Here is a 19,634-nt window from a genome sequence, read left to right as displayed (position 1 = left end):
AGAGAGTTAGAGAGAGTTAGAGAGAGTTAGAGAGAGTTACAGAGAGTTACAGAGAGTTAGAGAAAGTTACAGAGTTAGAGAGAGTTAGAGTTAGAGAGAGTTACAGAGAGTTACAGAGAGTTACAGAGAGTTACAGAGAGTTGCAGAGAGTTAGAGAGAGTTAGAGAGAGTTAGAGAGAGTTACAGAGAGTTAGAGAGAGTTAGAGAGTTAGAGAGAGTTACAGAGAGTTACAGAGAGTTACAGAGAGTTACAGAGAGTTGCAGAGAGTTAGAGAGAGTTACAGAGAGTTACAGAGAGTTGCAGAGAGTTAGAGAGAGTTAGAGAGAGTTAGAGAAAGTTAGAGAGAGTTAGAGAGAGTTAGAGAGAGTTAGAGAGAGTTACAGAGTTAGAGAGAGTTAGAGAGAGTTACAGAGTTAGAGAGAGTTAGAGAGAGTTAGAGAGAGTTAGAGAGAGTTACAGAGAGTTACAGAGAGTTACAGAGAGTTAGAGAGAGTTAGAGAGAGTTAGAGAGAGTTACAGAGAGTTACAGAGAGTTAGAGAGAGTTACAGAGAGTTACAGAGAGTTAGAGAGAGTTACAGAGAGTTACAGAGAGTTACAGAGAGTTACAGAGAGTTACAGAGAGTTACAGAGAGTTACAGAGAGTTACAGAGAGTTGGAGAGTTACAGAGAGTTAGAGAAAGTTACAGAGTTAGAGAGAGTTAGAGAGAGTTACAGAGAGTTACAGAGAGTTAGAGAAAGTTACAGAGTTATAGAGAGTTAGAGAGAGTTACAGAGAGTTACAGAGAGTTAGAGAAAGTTACAGAGTTAGAGAGAGTTAGAGTTAGAGAGAGTTACAGAGAGTTACAGAGAGTTACAGAGAGTTACAGAGAGTTGCAGAGAGTTAGAGAGAGTTAGAGAGAGTTAGAGAGAGTTACAGAGAGTTACAGAGAGTTAGAGAAAGTTACAGAGTTAGAGAGAGTTAGAGTTAGAGAGAGTTAGAGAGAGTTACAGAGAGTTACAGAGAGTTACAGAGAGTTGCAGAGAGTTAGAGAGAGTTAGAGAGAGTTAGAGAGAGTTACAGAGAGTTAGAGAGAGTTAGAGAGTTACAGAGAGTTACAGAGAGTTACAGAGAGTTACAGAGAGTTACAGAGAGTTGCAGAGAGTTACAGAGAGTTACAGAGAGTTGCAGAGAGTTAGAGAGAGTTAGAGAAAGTTAGAGAGAGTTAGAGAGAGTTAGAGAGAGTTAGAGAGAGTTACAGAGTTAGAGAGAGTTACAGAGAGTTACAGAGTTAGAGAGAGTTAGAGAGAGTTAGAGAGAGTTAGAGAGAGTTAGAGAGAGTTACAGAGAGTTACAGAGAGTTACAGAGAGTTACAGAGAGTTACAGAGTTAGAGAGAGTTAGAGAGATTTAGAGAGAGTTACAGAGAGTTAGAGAGAGTTACAGAGAGTTAGAGAGAGTTACAGAGTTAGAGAGAGTTGGAGAGAGTTGGAGAGAGTTACAGAGAGTTACAGAGTTACAGAGAGTTACAGAGAGTTACAGAGAGTTACAGAGTTAGAGAGAGTTGGAGAGAGTTAGAGAGAGTTAGAGAGAGTTACAGAGAGTTAGAGAAAGTTACAGAGTTAGAGAGAGTTAGAGAGAGTTACAGAGAGTTACAGAGAGTTACAGAGAGTTACAGAGAGTTACAGAGAGTTACAGAGAGTTACAGAGAGTTACAGAGAGTTAGAGAGAGTTAGAGAGTGTTACAGAGAGTTACAGAGAGTTACAGAGTTACAGAGAGTTACAGAGTTAGAGAGAGTTAGAGAGAGTTACAGAGTTAGAGAGAGTTACAGAGAGTTACAGAGAGTTACAGAGAGTTAGAGAGAGTTACACAGATAGTTAGAGAGAGTTACAGAGAGTTAGAGAAAGTTACAGAGAGTTACAGAGAGTTACAGAGAGTTAGAGAGAGTTAGAGAGAGTTAGAGAGAGTTAGAGAGAGTTACAGAGAGTTAGAGAGAGTTACAGAGAGTTACAGAGAGTTAGAGAGAGTTACAGAGAGTTACAGAGAGTTACAGAGAGTTACAGAGAGTTACAGAGAGTTACAGAGAGTTACAGAGAGTTACAGAGAGTTACAGAGTTACAGAGAGTTAGAGAAAGTTACAGAGTTAGAGAGAGTTAGAGAGAGTTACAGAGAGTTACAGAGAGTTACAGAGAGTTAGAGAAAGTTACAGAGTTATAGAGAGTTAGAGAGAGTTACAGAGTTAGAGAGAGTTAGAGTTAGAGAGAGTTAGAGAGAGTTACAGAGAGTTACAGAGAGTTACAGAGAGTTGCAGAGAGTTAGAGAGAGTTAGAGTTAGAGAGAGTTACAGAGAGTTACAGAGAGTTAGAGAAAGTTACAGAGTTAGAGAGAGTTAGAGTTAGAGAGAGTTAGAGAGAGTTAGAGAGAGTTACAGAGAGTTACAGAGAGTTACAGAGAGTTGCAGAGAGTTAGAGAGAGTTAGAGAGAGTTACAGAGAGTTACAGAGAGTTACAGAGAGTTAGAGAGAGTTAGAGAGAGTTAGAGAGAGTTAGAGAGAGTTACAGAGAGTTAGAGAGAGTTACAGAGAGTTACAGAGAGTTAGAGAGAGTTACAGAGAGTTACAGAGAGTTACAGAGAGTTACAGAGAGTTACAGAGAGTTACAGAGAGTTACAGAGAGTTACAGAGAGTTGGAGAGTTACAGAGAGTTAGAGAAAGTTACAGAGTTAGAGAGAGTTAGAGAGAGTTACAGAGAGTTACAGAGAGTTACAGAGAGTTAGAGAAAGTTACAGAGTTATAGAGAGTTAGAGAGAGTTACAGAGAGTTACAGAGAGTTAGAGAAAGTTACAGAGTTAGAGAGAGTTAGAGTTAGAGAGAGTTACAGAGAGTTACAGAGAGTTACAGAGAGTTACAGAGAGTTGCAGAGAGTTAGAGAGAGTTAGAGAGAGTTAGAGAGAGTTACAGAGAGTTACAGAGAGTTAGAGAAAGTTACAGAGTTAGAGAGAGTTAGAGTTAGAGAGAGTTAGAGAGAGTTACAGAGAGTTACAGAGAGTTACAGAGAGTTGCAGAGAGTTAGAGAGAGTTAGAGAGAGTTAGAGAGAGTTACAGAGAGTTAGAGAGAGTTAGAGAGTTAGAGAGAGTTACAGAGAGTTACAGAGAGTTACAGAGAGTTACAGAGAGTTGCAGAGAGTTAGAGAGAGTTACAGAGAGTTACAGAGAGTTGCAGAGAGTTAGAGAGAGTTAGAGAAAGTTAGAGAGAGTTAGAGAGAGTTAGAGAGAGTTAGAGAGAGTTACAGAGTTAGAGAGAGTTAGAGAGAGTTACTGTCACGTTCCTGACCTATTTATGTTAGTTTTTGTGTGTTAGTTGGTCAGGACGTGAGGTTGGGTGGGCATTCTATGTTATCTGTTTCTATGTTGGTTTTGGTTTGCCTGGTATGGCTCTTGATTAGAGGCAGGTGGTTTGCGTTTGTCTCTAATTAAGAGTCATATTTAGGTAGGGCATTCTCACTGTTTGTTTGTGGGTGGTTGTCTCCTGTGTCCGTGTCAATGTTTGCACCATACGGGACTGTTTACGGTTTGTTCATTTCATGTAGTCTGTTCCTGTTCATTTCGTTCTTCACGTTGTATGTAAGTTCGTCGTTCAGGTCTGTCTACTTTCGTTTTGTTATTTTGTATCATTTTCAAGTATAGTTCGTTTTGTCTTGTTAAATAAATTCATCATGTCATTTCAACGCGCTGCACCTTGGTTCAATCCCTGCTCCTCCTCTTCTGATGAAGAGGAGGAGGATTATCGTAACAGTTACAGAGTTAGAGAGAGTTAGAGAGAGTTAGAGAGAGTTAGAGAGAGTTAGAGAGAGTTACAGAGAGTTACAGAGAGTTACAGAGAGTTACAGAGAGTTAGAGAGAGTTACAGAGTTAGAGAGAGTTAGAGAGATTTAGAGAGAGTTACAGAGAGTTAGAGAGAGTTACAGAGAGTTAGAGAGAGTTACAGAGTTAGAGAGAGTTGGAGAGAGTTACAGAGAGTTACAGAGTTACAGAGAGTTACAGAGAGTTACAGAGAGTTACAGAGTTAGAGAGAGTTGGAGAGAGTTAGAGAGAGTTAGAGAGAGTTACAGAGAGTTAGAGAAAGTTACAGAGTTAGAGAGAGTTAGAGAGAGTTAGAGAGAGTTACAGAGAGTTACAGAGAGTTACAGAGAGTTACAGAGAGTTGGAGAGAGTTACAGAGAGTTACAGAGAGTTACAGAGTTAGAGAGAGTTACAGAGAGTTAGAGAGAGTTAGAGAGTGTTACAGAGAGTTACAGAGAGTTACAGAGTTACAGAGAGTTACAGAGTTAGAGAGAGTTAGAGAGAGTTACAGAGTTAGAGAGAGTTACAGAGAGTTACAGAGAGTTACAGAGAGTTAGAGAGAGTTACACAGAGAGTTAGAGAGTTATAGAGAGTTAGAGAGAGTTACAGAGAGTTACAGAGAGTTAGAGAAAGTTACAGAGTTAGAGAGAGTTAGAGTTAGAGAGAGTTACAGAGAGTTACAGAGAGTTACAGAGAGTTACAGAGAGTTGCAGAGAGTTAGAGAGAGTTAGAGAGAGTTAGAGAGAGTTACAGAGAGTTACAGAGAGTTAGAGAAAGTTACAGAGTTAGAGAGAGTTAGAGTTAGAGAGAGTTAGAGAGAGTTACAGAGAGTTACAGAGAGTTACAGAGAGTTGCAGAGAGTTAGAGAGAGTTAGAGAGAGTTAGAGAGAGTTACAGAGAGTTACAGAGAGTTACAGAGAGTTACAGAGAGTTACAGAGAGTTGCAGAGAGTTAGAGAGAGTTAGAGAGAGTTAGAGAGAGTTACAGAGAGTTACAGAGAGTTAGAGAAAGTTACAGAGTTAGAGAGAGTTAGAGTTAGAGAGAGTTAGAGAGAGTTACAGAGAGTTACAGAGAGTTACAGAGAGTTACAGAGAGTTGCAGAGAGTTAGAGAGAGTTACAGAGAGTTACAGAGAGTTGCAGAGAGTTAGAGAGAGTTAGAGAAAGTTAGAGAGAGTTAGAGAGAGTTAGAGAGAGTTAGAGAGAGTTACAGAGTTAGAGAGAGTTAGAGAGAGTTACAGAGTTAGAGAGAGTTAGAGAGAGTTAGAGAGAGTTAGAGAGAGTTAGAGAGAGTTACAGAGAGTTACAGAGAGTTACAGAGAGTTACAGAGAGTTAGAGAGAGTTACAGAGTTAGAGAGAGTTAGAGAGATTTAGAGAGAGTTACAGAGAGTTAGAGAGAGTTACAGAGAGTTAGAGAGAGTTACAGAGTTAGAGAGAGTTGGAGAGAGTTACAGAGAGTTACAGAGTTACAGAGAGTTACAGAGAGTTACAGAGAGTTACAGAGTTAGAGAGAGTTAGAGAGAGTTAGAGAGAGTTAGAGAGAGTTAGAGAGAGTTACAGAGAGTTAGAGAAAGTTACAGAGTTAGAGAGAGTTAGAGAGAGTTAGAGAGAGTTACAGAGAGTTACAGAGAGTTACAGAGAGTTACAGAGAGTTGGAGAGAGTTACAGAGAGTTACAGAGAGTTACAGAGTTAGAGAGAGTTACAGAGAGTTAGAGAGAGTTAGAGAGTGTTACAGAGAGTTACAGAGAGTTACAGAGTTACAGAGAGTTACAGAGTTAGAGAGAGTTAGAGAGAGTTACAGAGTTAGAGAGAGTTACAGAGAGTTACAGAGAGTTACAGAGAGTTAGAGAGAGTTACACAGAGAGTTAGAGAGTTATAGAGAGTTAGAGAGAGTTACAGAGAGTTACAGAGAGTTAGAGAAAGTTACAGAGTTAGAGAGAGTTAGAGTTAGAGAGAGTTACAGAGAGTTACAGAGAGTTACAGAGAGTTACAGAGAGTTGCAGAGAGTTAGAGAGAGTTAGAGAGAGTTAGAGAGAGTTACAGAGAGTTACAGAGAGTTAGAGAAAGTTACAGAGTTAGAGAGAGTTAGAGTTAGAGAGAGTTAGAGAGAGTTACAGAGAGTTACAGAGAGTTACAGAGAGTTGCAGAGAGTTAGAGAGAGTTAGAGAGAGTTAGAGAGAGTTACAGAGAGTTAGAGAGAGTTAGAGAGTTAGAGAGAGTTACAGAGAGTTACAGAGAGTTACAGAGAGTTACAGAGAGTTGCAGAGAGTTAGAGAGAGTTACAGAGAGTTACAGAGAGTTGCAGAGAGTTAGAGAGAGTTAGAGAAAGTTAGAGAGAGTTAGAGAGAGTTAGAGAGAGTTAGAGAGAGTTACAGAGTTAGAGAGAGTTAGAGAGAGTTACAGAGTTAGAGAGAGTTAGAGAGAGTTAGAGAGAGTTAGAGAGAGTTACAGAGAGTTACAGAGAGTTACAGAGAGTTACAGAGAGTTACAGAGAGTTAGAGAGAGTTACAGAGTTAGAGAGAGTTAGAGAGATTTAGAGAGAGTTACAGAGAGTTAGAGAGAGTTACAGAGAGTTAGAGAGAGTTACAGAGTTAGAGAGAGTTGGAGAGAGTTACAGAGAGTTACAGAGTTACAGAGAGTTACAGAGAGTTACAGAGAGTTACAGAGTTAGAGAGAGTTGGAGAGCGTTAGAGAGAGTTAGAGAGAGTTACAGAGAGTTAGAGAAAGTTACAGAGTTAGAGAGAGTTAGAGAGAGTTAGAGAGAGTTACAGAGAGTTACAGAGAGTTACAGAGAGTTACAGAGAGTTGGAGAGAGTTACAGAGAGTTACAGAGTTAGAGAGAGTTACAGAGAGTTAGAGAGAGTTAGAGAGTGTTACAGAGAGTTACAGAGAGTTACAGAGTTACAGAGAGTTACAGAGTTAGAGAGAGTTAGAGAGAGTTACAGAGTTAGAGAGAGTTACAGAGAGTTACAGAGAGTTACAGAGAGTTAGAGAGAGTTACACAGAGAGTTAGAGAGAGTTACAGAGAGTTAGAGAAAGTTACAGAGAGTTACAGAGAGTTACAGAGAGTTAGAGAGAGTTAGAGAGAGTTAGAGAGAGTTAGAGAGAGTTACAGAGAGTTAGAGAGAGTTACAGAGAGTTACAGAGAGTTAGAGAGAGTTACAGAGAGTTACAGAGAGTTACAGAGACTTACAGAGAGTTACAGAGAGTTACAGAGAGTTACAGAGAGTTGGAGAGTTACAGAGAGTTAGAGAAAGTTACAGAGTTAGAGAGAGTTAGAGAGAGTTACAGAGAGTTACAGAGAGTTACAGAGAGTTAGAGAAAGTTACAGAGTTATAGAGAGTTAGAGAGAGTTACAGAGAGTTACAGAGAGTTAGAGAAAGTTACAGAGTTAGAGAGAGTTAGAGTTAGAGAGAGTTAGAGAGAGTTACAGAGAGTTACAGAGAGTTACAGAGAGTTGCAGAGAGTTAGAGAGAGTTAGAGAGAGTTACAGAGAGTTACAGAGAGTTACAGAGAGTTACAGAGAGTTACAGAGAGTTAGAGAAAGTTACAGAGTTAGAGAGAGTTAGAGAGAGTTAGAGAGAGTTACAGAGAGTTACAGAGAGTTACAGAGAGTTGCAGAGAGTTAGAGAGAGTTAGAGAGAGTTACAGAGAGTTACAGAGAGTTAGAGAGAGTTAGAGAGAGTTAGAGAGAGTTAGAGAGAGTTACAGAGAGTTAGAGAGAGTTACAGAGAGTTACAGAGAGTTACAGAGAGTTACAGAGAGTTACAGAGAGTTACAGAGAGTTACAGAGAGTTACAGAGAGTTGGAGAGTTACAGAGAGTTAGAGAAAGTTACAGAGTTAGAGAGAGTTAGAGAGAGTTACAGAGAGTTACAGAGAGTTACAGAGAGTTAGAGAAAGTTACAGAGTTATAGAGAGTTAGAGAGAGTTACAGAGAGTTACAGAGAGTTAGAGAAAGTTACAGAGTTAGAGAGAGTTAGAGTTAGAGAGAGTTAGAGAGAGTTACAGAGAGTTACAGAGAGTTACAGAGAGTTGCAGAGAGTTAGAGAGAGTTAGAGAGAGTTAGAGAGAGTTACAGAGAGTTACAGAGAGTTACAGAGAGTTAGAGAAAGTTACAGAGTTAGAGAGAGTTAGAGTTAGAGAGAGTTAGAGAGAGTTACAGAGAGTTACAGAGAGTTACAGAGAGTTGCAGAGAGTTAGAGAGAGTTAGAGAGAGTTAGAGAGAGTTACAGAGCGTTAGAGAGAGTTAGAGAGTTACAGAGAGTTACAGAGAGTTACAGAGAGTTACAGAGAGTTACAGAGAGTTGCAGAGAGTTAGAGAGAGTTACAGAGAGTTACAGAGAGTTGCAGAGAGTTACAGAGAGTTAGAGAGAGTTACAGAGAGTTACAGAGAGTTACAGAGAGTTACAGAGAGTTACAGAGAGTTACAGAGAGTTACAGAGAGTTACAGAGTTACAGAGAGTTAGAGAAAGTTACAGAGTTAGAGAGAGTTAGAGAGAGTTACAGAGAGTTACAGAGAGTTACAGAGAGTTAGAGAAAGTTACAGAGTTATAGAGAGTTAGAGAGAGTTACAGAGAGTTACAGAGAGTTAGAGAAAGTTACAGAGTTAGAGAGAGTTAGAGTTAGAGAGAGTTAGAGAGAGTTACAGAGAGTTACAGAGAGTTACAGAGAGTTGCAGAGAGTTAGAGAGAGTTAGAGAGAGTTAGAGAGAGTTACAGAGAGTTACAGAGAGTTAGAGAAAGTTACAGAGTTAGAGAGAGTTAGAGTTAGAGAGAGTTACAGAGAGTTACAGAGAGTTACAGAGAGTTACAGAGAGTTGCAGAGAGTTAGAGAGAGTTAGAGAGAGTTACAGAGAGTTACAGAGAGTTACAGAGAGTTAGAGAGAGTTAGAGAGAGTTAGAGAGAGTTAGAGAGAGTTACAGAGAGTTAGAGAGAGTTACAGAGAGTTACAGAGAGTTAGAGAGAGTTAGAGAGAGTTACAGAGAGTTACAGAGAGTTACAGAGAGTTACAGAGAGTTACAGAGAGTTACAGAGAGTTACAGAGAGTTACAGAGAGTTGGAGAGTTACAGAGAGTTAGAGAAAGTTACAGAGTTAGAGAGAGTTAGAGAGAGTTACAGAGAGTTACAGAGAGTTACAGAGAGTTAGAGAAAGTTACAGAGTTATAGAGAGTTAGAGAGAGTTACAGAGAGTTACAGAGAGTTAGAGAAAGTTACAGAGTTAGAGAGAGTTAGAGTTAGAGAGAGTTACAGAGAGTTACAGAGAGTTACAGAGAGTTACAGAGAGTTGCAGAGAGTTAGAGAGAGTTAGAGAGAGTTAGAGAGAGTTACAGAGAGTTACAGAGAGTTAGAGAAAGTTACAGAGTTAGAGAGAGTTAGAGTTAGAGAGAGTTAGAGAGAGTTACAGAGAGTTACAGAGAGTTACAGAGAGTTGCAGAGAGTTAGAGAGAGTTAGAGAGAGTTAGAGAGAGTTACAGAGAGTTAGAGAGAGTTAGAGAGTTACAGAGAGTTACAGAGAGTTACAGAGAGTTACAGAGAGTTACAGAGAGTTGCAGAGAGTTAGAGAGAGTTACATAGAGTTACAGAGAGTTGCAGAGAGTTAGAGAGAGTTAGAGAAAGTTAGAGAGAGTTAGAGAGAGTTAGAGAGAGTTAGAGAGAGTTACAGAGTTAGAGAGAGTTAGAGAGAGTTACAGAGTTAGAGAGAGTTAGAGAGAGTTAGAGAGAGTTAGAGAGAGTTAGAGAGAGTTTCAGAGAGTTACATAGAGTTACAGAGAGTTACAGAGAGTTAGAGAGAGTTACAGAGTTAGAGAGAGTTAGAGAGATTTAGAGAGAGTTACAGAGAGTTAGAGAGAGTTACAGAGAGTTAGAGAGAGTTACAGAGTTAGAGAGAGTTGGAGAGAGTTACAGAGAGTTACAGAGTTACAGAGAGTTACAGAGAGTTACAGAGAGTTACAGAGTTAGAGAGAGTTGGAGAGAGTTAGAGAGAGTTAGAGAGAGTTACAGAGAGTTAGAGAAAGTTACAGAGTTAGAGAGAGTTAGAGAGAGTTAGAGAGAGTTACAGAGAGTTACAGAGAGTTACAGAGAGTTACAGAGAGTTGGAGAGAGTTACAGAGAGTTACAGAGAGTTAGAGAGTTAGAGAGAGTTACAGAGAGTTAGAGAGAGTTAGAGAGTGTTACAGAGAGTTACAGAGAGTTACAGAGTTACAGAGAGTTACAGAGTTAGAGAGAGTTAGAGAGAGTTACAGAGTTAGAGAGAGTTACAGAGAGTTACAGAGAGTTACAGAGAGTTAGAGAGAGTTACACAGAGAGTTAGAGAGAGTTACAGAGAGTTAGAGAAAGTTACAGAGAGTTACAGAGAGTTACAGAGAGTTAGAGAGAGTTAGAGAGAGTTAGAGAGAGTTAGAGAGAGTTACAGAGAGTTACAGAGAGTTAGAGAGTTACAGAGAGTTACAGAGAGTTACAGAGAGTTACAGAGAGTTACAGAGAGTTACAGAGAGTTACAGAGAGTTGGAGAGTTACAGAGAGTTAGAGAAAGTTACAGAGTTAGAGAGAGTTACAGAGAGTTACAGAGAGTTACAGAGAGTTACAGAGAGTTAGAGAAAGTTACAGAGTTATAGAGAGTTAGAGAGAGTTACAGAGAGTTACAGAGAGTTAGAGAAAGTTACAGAGTTAGAGAGAGTTAGAGTTAGAGAGAGTTAGAGAGAGTTACAGAGAGTTACAGAGAGTTACAGAGAGTTGCAGAGAGTTAGAGAGAGTTAGAGAGAGTTACAGAGAGTTACAGAGAGTTACAGAGAGTTAGAGAAAGTTACAGAGTTAGAGAGAGTTAGAGTTAGAGAGAGTTAGAGAGAGTTACAGAGAGTTACAGAGAGTTACAGAGAGTTGCAGAGAGTTAGAGAGAGTTAGAGAGAGTTACAGAGAGTTACAGAGAGTTACAGAGAGTTAGAGAGAGTTAGAGAGAGTTAGAGAGAGTTAGAGAGAGTTACAGAGAGTTAGAGAGAGTTACAGAGAGTTACAGAGAGTTAGAGAGAGTTACAGAGAGTTACAGAGAGTTACAGAGAGTTACAGAGAGTTACAGAGAGTTACAGAGAGTTACAGAGAGTTACAGAGAGTTACAGAGAGTTGGAGAGTTACAGAGAGTTAGAGAAAGTTACAGAGTTAGAGAGAGTTACAGAGAGTTACAGAGAGTTACAGAGAGTTACAGAGAGTTAGAGAAAGTTACAGAGTTATAGAGAGTTAGAGAGAGTTACAGAGAGTTACAGAGAGTTAGAGAAAGTTACAGAGTTAGAGAGAGTTAGAGTTAGAGAGAGTTAGAGAGAGTTACAGAGAGTTACAGAGAGTTACAGAGAGTTGCAGAGAGTTAGAGAGAGTTAGAGAGAGTTAGAGAGAGTTACAGAGAGTTACAGAGAGTTAGAGAAAGTTACAGAGTTAGAGAGAGTTAGAGTTAGAGAGAGTTACAGAGAGTTACAGAGAGTTACAGAGAGTTGCAGAGAGTTAGAGAGAGTTAGAGAGAGTTAGAGAGAGTTACAGAGAGTTAGAGAGAGTTAGAGAGTTACAGAGAGTTACAGAGAGTTACAGAGAGTTACAGAGAGTTGCAGAGAGTTAGAGAGAGTTACAGAGAGTTACAGAGAGTTGCAGAGAGTTAGAGAGATTTAGAGAAAGTTAGAGAGAGTTAGAGAGAGTTAGAGAGAGTTAGAGAGAGTTACAGAGTTAGAGAGAGTTAGAGAGAGTTACAGAGTTAGAGAGAGTTAGAGAGAGTTAGAGAGAGTTAGAGAGAGTTAGAGAGAGTTACAGAGAGTTAGAGAGAGTTAGAGATAGTTACAGAGAGTTAGAGAGAGTTAGAGAGAGTTACAGAGAGTTACAGAGAGTTACAGAGAGTTACAGAGAGTTACAGAGAGTTGCAGAGAGTTAGAGAGAGTTAGAGAAAGTTAGAGAGAGTTAGAGAGAGTTAGAGAGAGTTAGAGAGAGTTACAGAGTTAGAGAGAGTTAGAGAGAGTTACAGAGTTAGAGAGAGTTAGAGAGAGTTAGAGAGAGTTAGAGAGAGTTAGAGAGAGTTACAGAGAGTTACAGAGAGTTACAGAGAGTTACAGAGAGTTAGAGAGAGTTAGAGAGAGTTAGAGAGAGTTACAGAGAGTTACAGAGAGTTACAGAGAGTTACAGAGAGTTAGAGAGAGTTAGAGAGAGTTAGAGAGAGTTACAGAGAGTTACAGAGAGTTACAGAGAGTTACAGAGAGTTAGAGAGAGTTAGAGAGAGTTACAGAGAGTTACAGAGAGTTACAGAGTTACAGAGAGTTAGAGAGTTAGAGAGAGTTACAGAGAGTTACAGAGAGTTACAGAGAGTTAGAGAGAGTTAGAGAGAGTTAGAGAGAGTTACAGAGAGTTACAGAGAGTTACAGAGAGTTAGAGAGAGTTAGAGAGAGTTAGAGAGAGTTACAGAGAGTTACAGAGTTACAGAGAGTTAGAGAGTTAGAGAGAGTTACAGAGAGTTACAGAGAGTTACAGAGAGTTAGAGAGAGTTAGAGAGAGTTAGAGAGAGTTAGAGAGAGTTAGAGAGAGTTACAGAGAGTTAGAGAGAGTTAGAGAGAGTTACAGAGAGTTACAGAGAGTTAGAGAGAGTTAGAGAGAGTTACAGAGTTACAGGGAGTTAGAGAGAATCCAGACAACATTGCTCTAGACCACACAAAACTATATCTACCTTGGCCTAAACATCAGTGCCACAGGTAAGTTCCACAAAGCTGTGAACGACCTGAGAGACAAGGCAAGACAAAAATGCTTAACTCAGTTATGGAACCCAATACCCTTTATGGTTGAGGTCTGGGATCCGCTCACCAACCAAGAATTCACAAAATGGGACAAACCCCAAATAATGCAGAAAACCACCTAAAAGGAAGTGATTCCCAAACCTTCCACAACAAAGCCATCCCCTACAGGGAGATGAAGCTGAGAAGAGTCCTATAAGCAAGCTGGTCCTGGGGCTCTGTTCCCTTTTCTACTTTCATGTAACTATTTGCACATCGTTATAGAGACCTAATATGACATTTGAAACTTCTTTATTCTTTTGGAACTTTTGTGAGTTTATTGATAATTTTTTATTGTTTATTTCACTTTTGTTTATTATCTATTTCACTTGCTTTGGCAATGTAAACATGTTTTTCCCATGCCAATAAATCCCTTTAAATTGAGAGGGGGGGAGAGGGAGAAGGAGAGAGAGGGAGAGAGAGCTGAGAGAGAGAAATGAGAGAGAGAGAGAGAGAGAGAGAGAGAGAGAGAGAGAGAGAGAGAGAGAGAGAGAGAGGGGGGGAGAGAGAGAGAGAGGGAGGGGGGAGAGGAGCAGAGAGAGCGTGAGGGAGAGAGCATGAGAGAGAGAGAGAGCATGAGAGAGAGAAAGAGAGAGAGAGAGAGAGAGCGACAGAGGGAGAGCGAGAGAGCTTGAGAGAGAGAAAGAGAGAGAGAACGAGCGCGAGAAAGCGTGTGAGAGAGAGACAGAGACAGAGAGACAGAGAGAGAGAGAGAGAGAGAGAGAGAGAGAGAGAGAGAGAGAGAGAGAGAGAGAGAGAGAGAGGAGAGAGAGAGAGAGAGAGAGAGAGAGAGACAGAGAGAGAGAGAGAGAGAGAGAGAGAGAGAGAGAGACAGAGAGAGGAGAGAGAGAGAGAGAGACAGAGAGAGAGAGAGAGAGAGAGAGAGAGAGAGAGAGACAGAGACAGAGACAGAGAGACAGAGAGAGAGAGAGAGAGAGAGATACAGATAGATAGAGAGAGATACAGAGAGAGAGAGACAGAGACAGAGACAGAGACAGAGACAGAGACAGAGACAGAGACAGAGACAGAGACAGAGAGGTCAGGGTCAGATGAGCTCCTGCACTTTCCTGCATTTTCTTTAAAAAAGATACATTTAGAGTTAGATAAACTTGGATTTTTTGTCAAGAACACATACAGGATGCTACCCTCTACAACACTATGTCACCAGGACACATACAGGATGCTACCCTCTACAACATAACCCTCACTATGTCACCAGAACACATACAGGATGCTACCCTCTACAACACTATGTCACCAGGACACATACAGGATGTTACCCTCTACAACACTATGTCACCAGGACACATACAGGATGTTACCCTCTACAACACTATGTTACCAGGACACATACAGGATGTTACCCTCTACAACACTATGTTACCAGGACACATACAGGATGTTACCCTCTACAACACTATGTTACCAGGACACATACAGGATGTTACCCTCTACAACACTATGTTACCAGGACACATACAGGATGTTACCCTCTACAACACTATGTTACCAGGACACATACAGGATGCTACCCTCTACAACACTATGTCACCAGGACACATACAGGATGCTACCCTCTACAACACTATGTCACCAGGACACATACAGGATGCTACCCTCTACAACACTATGTCACCAGGACACATACAGGATGTTACCCTCTACAACACTATGTTACCAGGACACATACAGGATGTTACCCTCTACAACACTATGTCACCAGAACACATACAGGATGTTACCCTCTACAACACTATGTCACCAGGACACATACAGGATGTTACCCTCTACAACACTATGTCACCAGGACACATACAGGATGTTACCCTCTACAACACTATGTCACCAGGACACATACAGGATGCTACCCTCTACAACACTATGTCACCAGGACACATACAGGATGCTACCCTCTACAACACTATGTCACCAGGACACATACAGGATGCTACCCTCTACAACACTATGTCACCAGGACACATACAGGATGCTACCCTCTACAACACTATGTCACCAGGACACATACAGGATGCTACCCTCTACAACACTATGTCACCAGGACACATACAGGATGCTACCCTCTACAACATAACCCTCACTATGTCACCAGGACACATACAGGATGCTGCCCTCTACAACATAACCCTCACTTCAAATCAAAACTCAAAACCTACAACCTGATTTTGGAAGGATTTACGGAATCACCTGAATGGTTCACATCTACCAAGGATTAATTATTCTATACAGCAAATTATCTGGAAAACAACAGAAACCTGAGAACACCACCCAACCTGGAACTGAGTGAGTAATGTCTAGTCTGAAACTATATTTTATTCCCAAAAGCCAAGAAGAAAAATACATGACACTACTTTATAAGGACTGAATAGTAACATAACTCTGCCAAGCTTGATACAGCTTCAACTAGCACTTAAGTGTCAAGTGAGAGGTGTCAAAGCCCATTAGCCCAACAATGGCAGGAGAGTCGAATAGTCTACCCCAAACAAATGGAGAGGCCTTGGAAGCTGCCTCCCGCTGTTCAGAAGTAATTAAAATACAGTACCCTGTGCATGTAAAAAATGATAAGACAAGAAAAGATCACAAAATGAAGCTCCTTATGGAAAATCAAGAGACACTTTTTGCTGACTATTACAAAAATGGGAACATCAGCAACCTTATCTTCCACACAAACCATCCCCAGGCATGGCACAGTGCTATATTAGCACACTACCCCTCTGTTAAGAGAGGGGGGGTTAACGAGGGGTGGAAACTCAGGATTCTTGACAACGAGGACGAGGAGTCAGCTAATATAAATCTCTATAAGTCTGGAACAGTAATTGTACAGGGCAACCACAAACAGTTTCAGCTGGACTTTCACCTAATCAAAGAATTAGCCCAGCAGGAGAAGCTCTCCCTTGATAAGGATACCCCCACCCCAAGTGGGTCAGACCAAACCTCTTCACCATATAACCCCACAGACGAGCAACCCTCAGCAGATAGTCAACCTCCCAGTACAGAGTACTTCTCCCTCATTGAAACGAAGGATAAATTCACCCAGCTGGAGGTAAGGCAGGTGGAGCTGGAACAGCAGGTGATCACACTCCAGTCAGCACAGACCCAGACAACAGTCCAGCACAACAACACCCCCTTAACCAGACCTGGAGAGCTGGAGGTGGAGAGAGACATATCTGCACTATGGACAGTGGTGAGACAACATCAACAGGAGAAAGAGCAGGAGCAGGAGAAGAACAGAGCACTAGAGGAGAGGATCAGACTACAGGAGGAGAGGGAGAGGGGGATGGAGGAGAGGATCAGACTACAGGAGGAGAGGGAGAGGGGGATGGAGGAGAGGATCAGACTGCTGGAGGAGAGGTTGAGGGGGATGGCATGTGACAGAGAACAACCCACTAGGGAGGTGGCCATCCCCACAGAGACGCCAGCAGAACAGCCCACCTCAGCACCCTACAAAAGTCTCGACACCACAGCAGAACAGTCCACACCAGACCCTGACCATAGAAACGACATCACAACAGAACAGACAAAAGAAAAACCCCAAGCCCAGCAGCTCTCACCCCCTCTGAGCCCCCCCCCCTGTCAGCCACCCTGATAGCCCTCCTGACAACCCCCCCACACCCACTGAGGACAAACACAAGACACAGATTGTCCTTCTTATGGACTCAAATGGGAAATATATAGAAGAAAAAATACTTTTTCCCAAACACAGTGTGTCTAAACTCTGGTGTCCAAACACCCAGCGCGCCCTAGACCTTCTGTCTGAGGACAAACTAGGCTCACCTAGCCACATAATAATACACACAGGCACAAACGACCTGAGAGCACAGCAGGAAAGGGTGGCCACAGCACTGAAGGGAGTGATTGAAAAAGCTTCTTCTACTTTCCCCAACGCACAAGTGGTTATCTCCACCCTGCTACCACGAAAAGACTTCCACCCTGCTACAATACAGCGGGTAAACGCAAGCATTTCCCGTGACTGTGCCTCAAAACCAAATGTTTTTCTGGCACACCACTCCACCCTGGACTTGAACAGCCTCTATGACCAGGTCCACCTCTACAAGGCAGCAGTGCCCACCTTTGCCCGGACTCTAAAGGACATCGCTCTCAAACGAAGCCCCAACACTTCACACAGGAGCAACAGATCAATAGACACCCCACCCAGACCAGCGAGACACCCTCCAAGACCTCCAGGACCCCCCCCTGGACCTACACACCCCCCCCACATCAACCATGCCCACACCCAATTTAGGCCCCCTCAGATCAGACCCATGCCACTCCTGCCCACCCCATGCACCCCACCCCCGCAAAGAGGGCATCAACATGGAAGTCACACATACGCCCAGGTAGTGAGCGGGCAAACAGGCCCAACCCCCACTCTTACACTCGCCCAAGCCAACGGCATGTACCAGATGCTCAGCAGGCTCTGCTCACACTTACTGGCCTGAGGCCAAACCCCGACCAACAACATTGGACACTTTATGGAACAAAAAGCCTTCACTATATCATCCTGGAATATCCAAGGTCTGAGGTCATCTGCCTTTGGCCTAAAGAGCAGGAACCCGGACTTCACCAAAGAAATCGGTAATGCAGACATTGTCATCCTGCAAGAAACCTGGTACAGAGGAGACGGACCCACTGGTTGCCCTCTAGGTTACAGAGAGCTGGTAGTCCCATCCACCAAACTACCAGGTGTGAAACAGGGAAGGGACTCTGGGGGAATGCTAATTTGGTATAGAGCAGACCTAACTCACTCCATTAAATTAATCAAAACAGGAACATTTTACATTTGGCTAGAAATTCAAAAGGAAATTATCTTAACAGAGAAAAATGTCCTCCTGTGTGCTACCTATATCCCCCCACTAGAATCCCCATACTTTAATGAAGACAGCTTCTCCATCCTGGAGGGGGAAATCAATCATTTCCAGGCCCAGGGACATGTATTAGTCTGTGGCGACCTAAATGCCAGAACTGGACAGGAACCTGACACCCTCAGCACACAGGGGGACAAACACCTACCTGGAGGTGACAGCATTCCCTCCCCCATATGCCCACCTAGGCACAACTATGACAACATAACCAACAAAAACGGGTCACAACTCCTGCAGCTCTGTCGCACGCTGGGTATGTACATAGTCAATGGTAGGCTTCGAGGGGACTCTTATGGTAGGTACACCTATAGCTCATCTCTTGGCAGTAGCACTGTAGACTACTTTATCACTGACCTCAACCCAGAGTCTCTCAGAGCGTTCACAGTCAGCCCACTGACACCCCTATCAGACCACAGCAAAATCACAGTCTACTTGAACAGAGCAATACTCAATCATGAGGCATCAAAGCCAAAGGAACTGAGTAACATTAAGAAATGCTATAGATGGAAGGAATGCAGTTTGGAAACCTACCAAAAAACAATTAGGCAACAGCAAATTCAATCCCTTTTAGACAACTTCCTGGGTAAAACGTTCCACTGCAATAGTGAAGGTGTAAACTTGGCAGTAGAAAATCTTAACAGTATATTTGACCTCTCAGCTTCCCTATCAAATCTAAAAATCTCAAATAGAAAACCGAAGAAAATGAACAACAATGACAAATGGTTTGATAAAGAATGCAAAAATCTAAGAAATAAATTGAGAAACCTGTCCAACCAAAAACATAGAGACCCGGAAAACCTGAGTCTACGCCTTCACTATGGTGAATCACTAAAACAATACAGAAATACACTACGGAAAAAAAAGGAACAGCACGTCAGAAATCAGCTCAATGTAATTGAAGAATCCATAGACTCTAACCAATTCTGGGAAAATTGGAAAACACTAAACAAACAACAACACGAAGAATTATCTATCCAAAATGGAGATGTATGGGTAAACCACTTCTCCAATCTTTTTGGCTCTATAACAAAGAATAAAGAGCAAAAACATATACATGATCAAATACAAATCCTAGAATCAACTATTAAAGACTACCAGAACCCACTGGATTCTCCAATTACCTTGAATGAGTTACAGGACAAAATAAAAACCCTCCAACCCAAAAAGGCCTGTGGTGTTGATGGTATCCTTAATGAAATGATCAAATATACAGACAACAAATTCCAATTGGCTATATTAAAACTCTTTAACATCGTCCTTAGCTCTGGCATCTTCCCCAATATTTGGAACCAAGGACTGATCACCCCAATCCACAAAAGTGGAGACAAATTTGACCCCAATAACTACCGTGGAATATGCGTCAACAGTAACCTTGGGAAAATACTCTGCATTATCATTAACAGCAGACTCGTACATTTCCTCAATGAAAACAATGTACTGAGCAAATGTCAAATTGGCTTTTTACCAAATTACCGTACAACAGACCATGTATTCACCCTACACACCCTAATTGACAACCAAACAAACCAAAACAAAGGCAAAGTCTTCTCATGCTTTGTTGATTTCAAAAAAGCCTTTGACTCAATTTGGCATGAGGGTCTGCTATACAAATTGATGGAAAGTGGTGTTGGGGGTAAAACATACGACATCATAAAATCCATGTACACAAACAACAAGTGTGCGGTTAAAATTGGCAAAAAACACACACATTTCTTCACACAGGGTCGTGGGGTGAGACAGGGATGCAGCTTAAGCCCCACCCTCTTCAACATATATATCAACGAATTGGCGCGGGCACTAGAACAGTCTGCAGCACCCGGTCTCACCCTACTAGAATCCGAAGTCAAATGTCTACTGTTTGCTGATGATCTGGTGCTTCTGTCACCAACCAAGGAGGGCCTACAGCAGCACCTAGATCTTCTGCACAGATTCTGTCAGACCTGGGCCCTGACAGTAAATCTCAGTAAGACCAAAATAATGGTGTTCCAAAAAAGGTCCAGTCGCCAGGACCACAAATTCCATCTAGACACCGTTGCCCTAGAGCACACAAAAAACTATACATACCTCGGCCTAAACATCAGCACCACAGGTAGCTTCCACAGAGCTGTGAACGATCTGAGAGACAAGGCAAGAAGGGCATT

Source organism: Salvelinus fontinalis, chromosome 2 (assembly GCF_029448725.1).
Source record: "Salvelinus fontinalis isolate EN_2023a chromosome 2, ASM2944872v1, whole genome shotgun sequence".
Classification (NCBI taxonomy): Eukaryota; Metazoa; Chordata; class Actinopteri; order Salmoniformes; family Salmonidae; genus Salvelinus; species Salvelinus fontinalis.
This window is presented reverse-complemented; position numbering follows the sequence as displayed.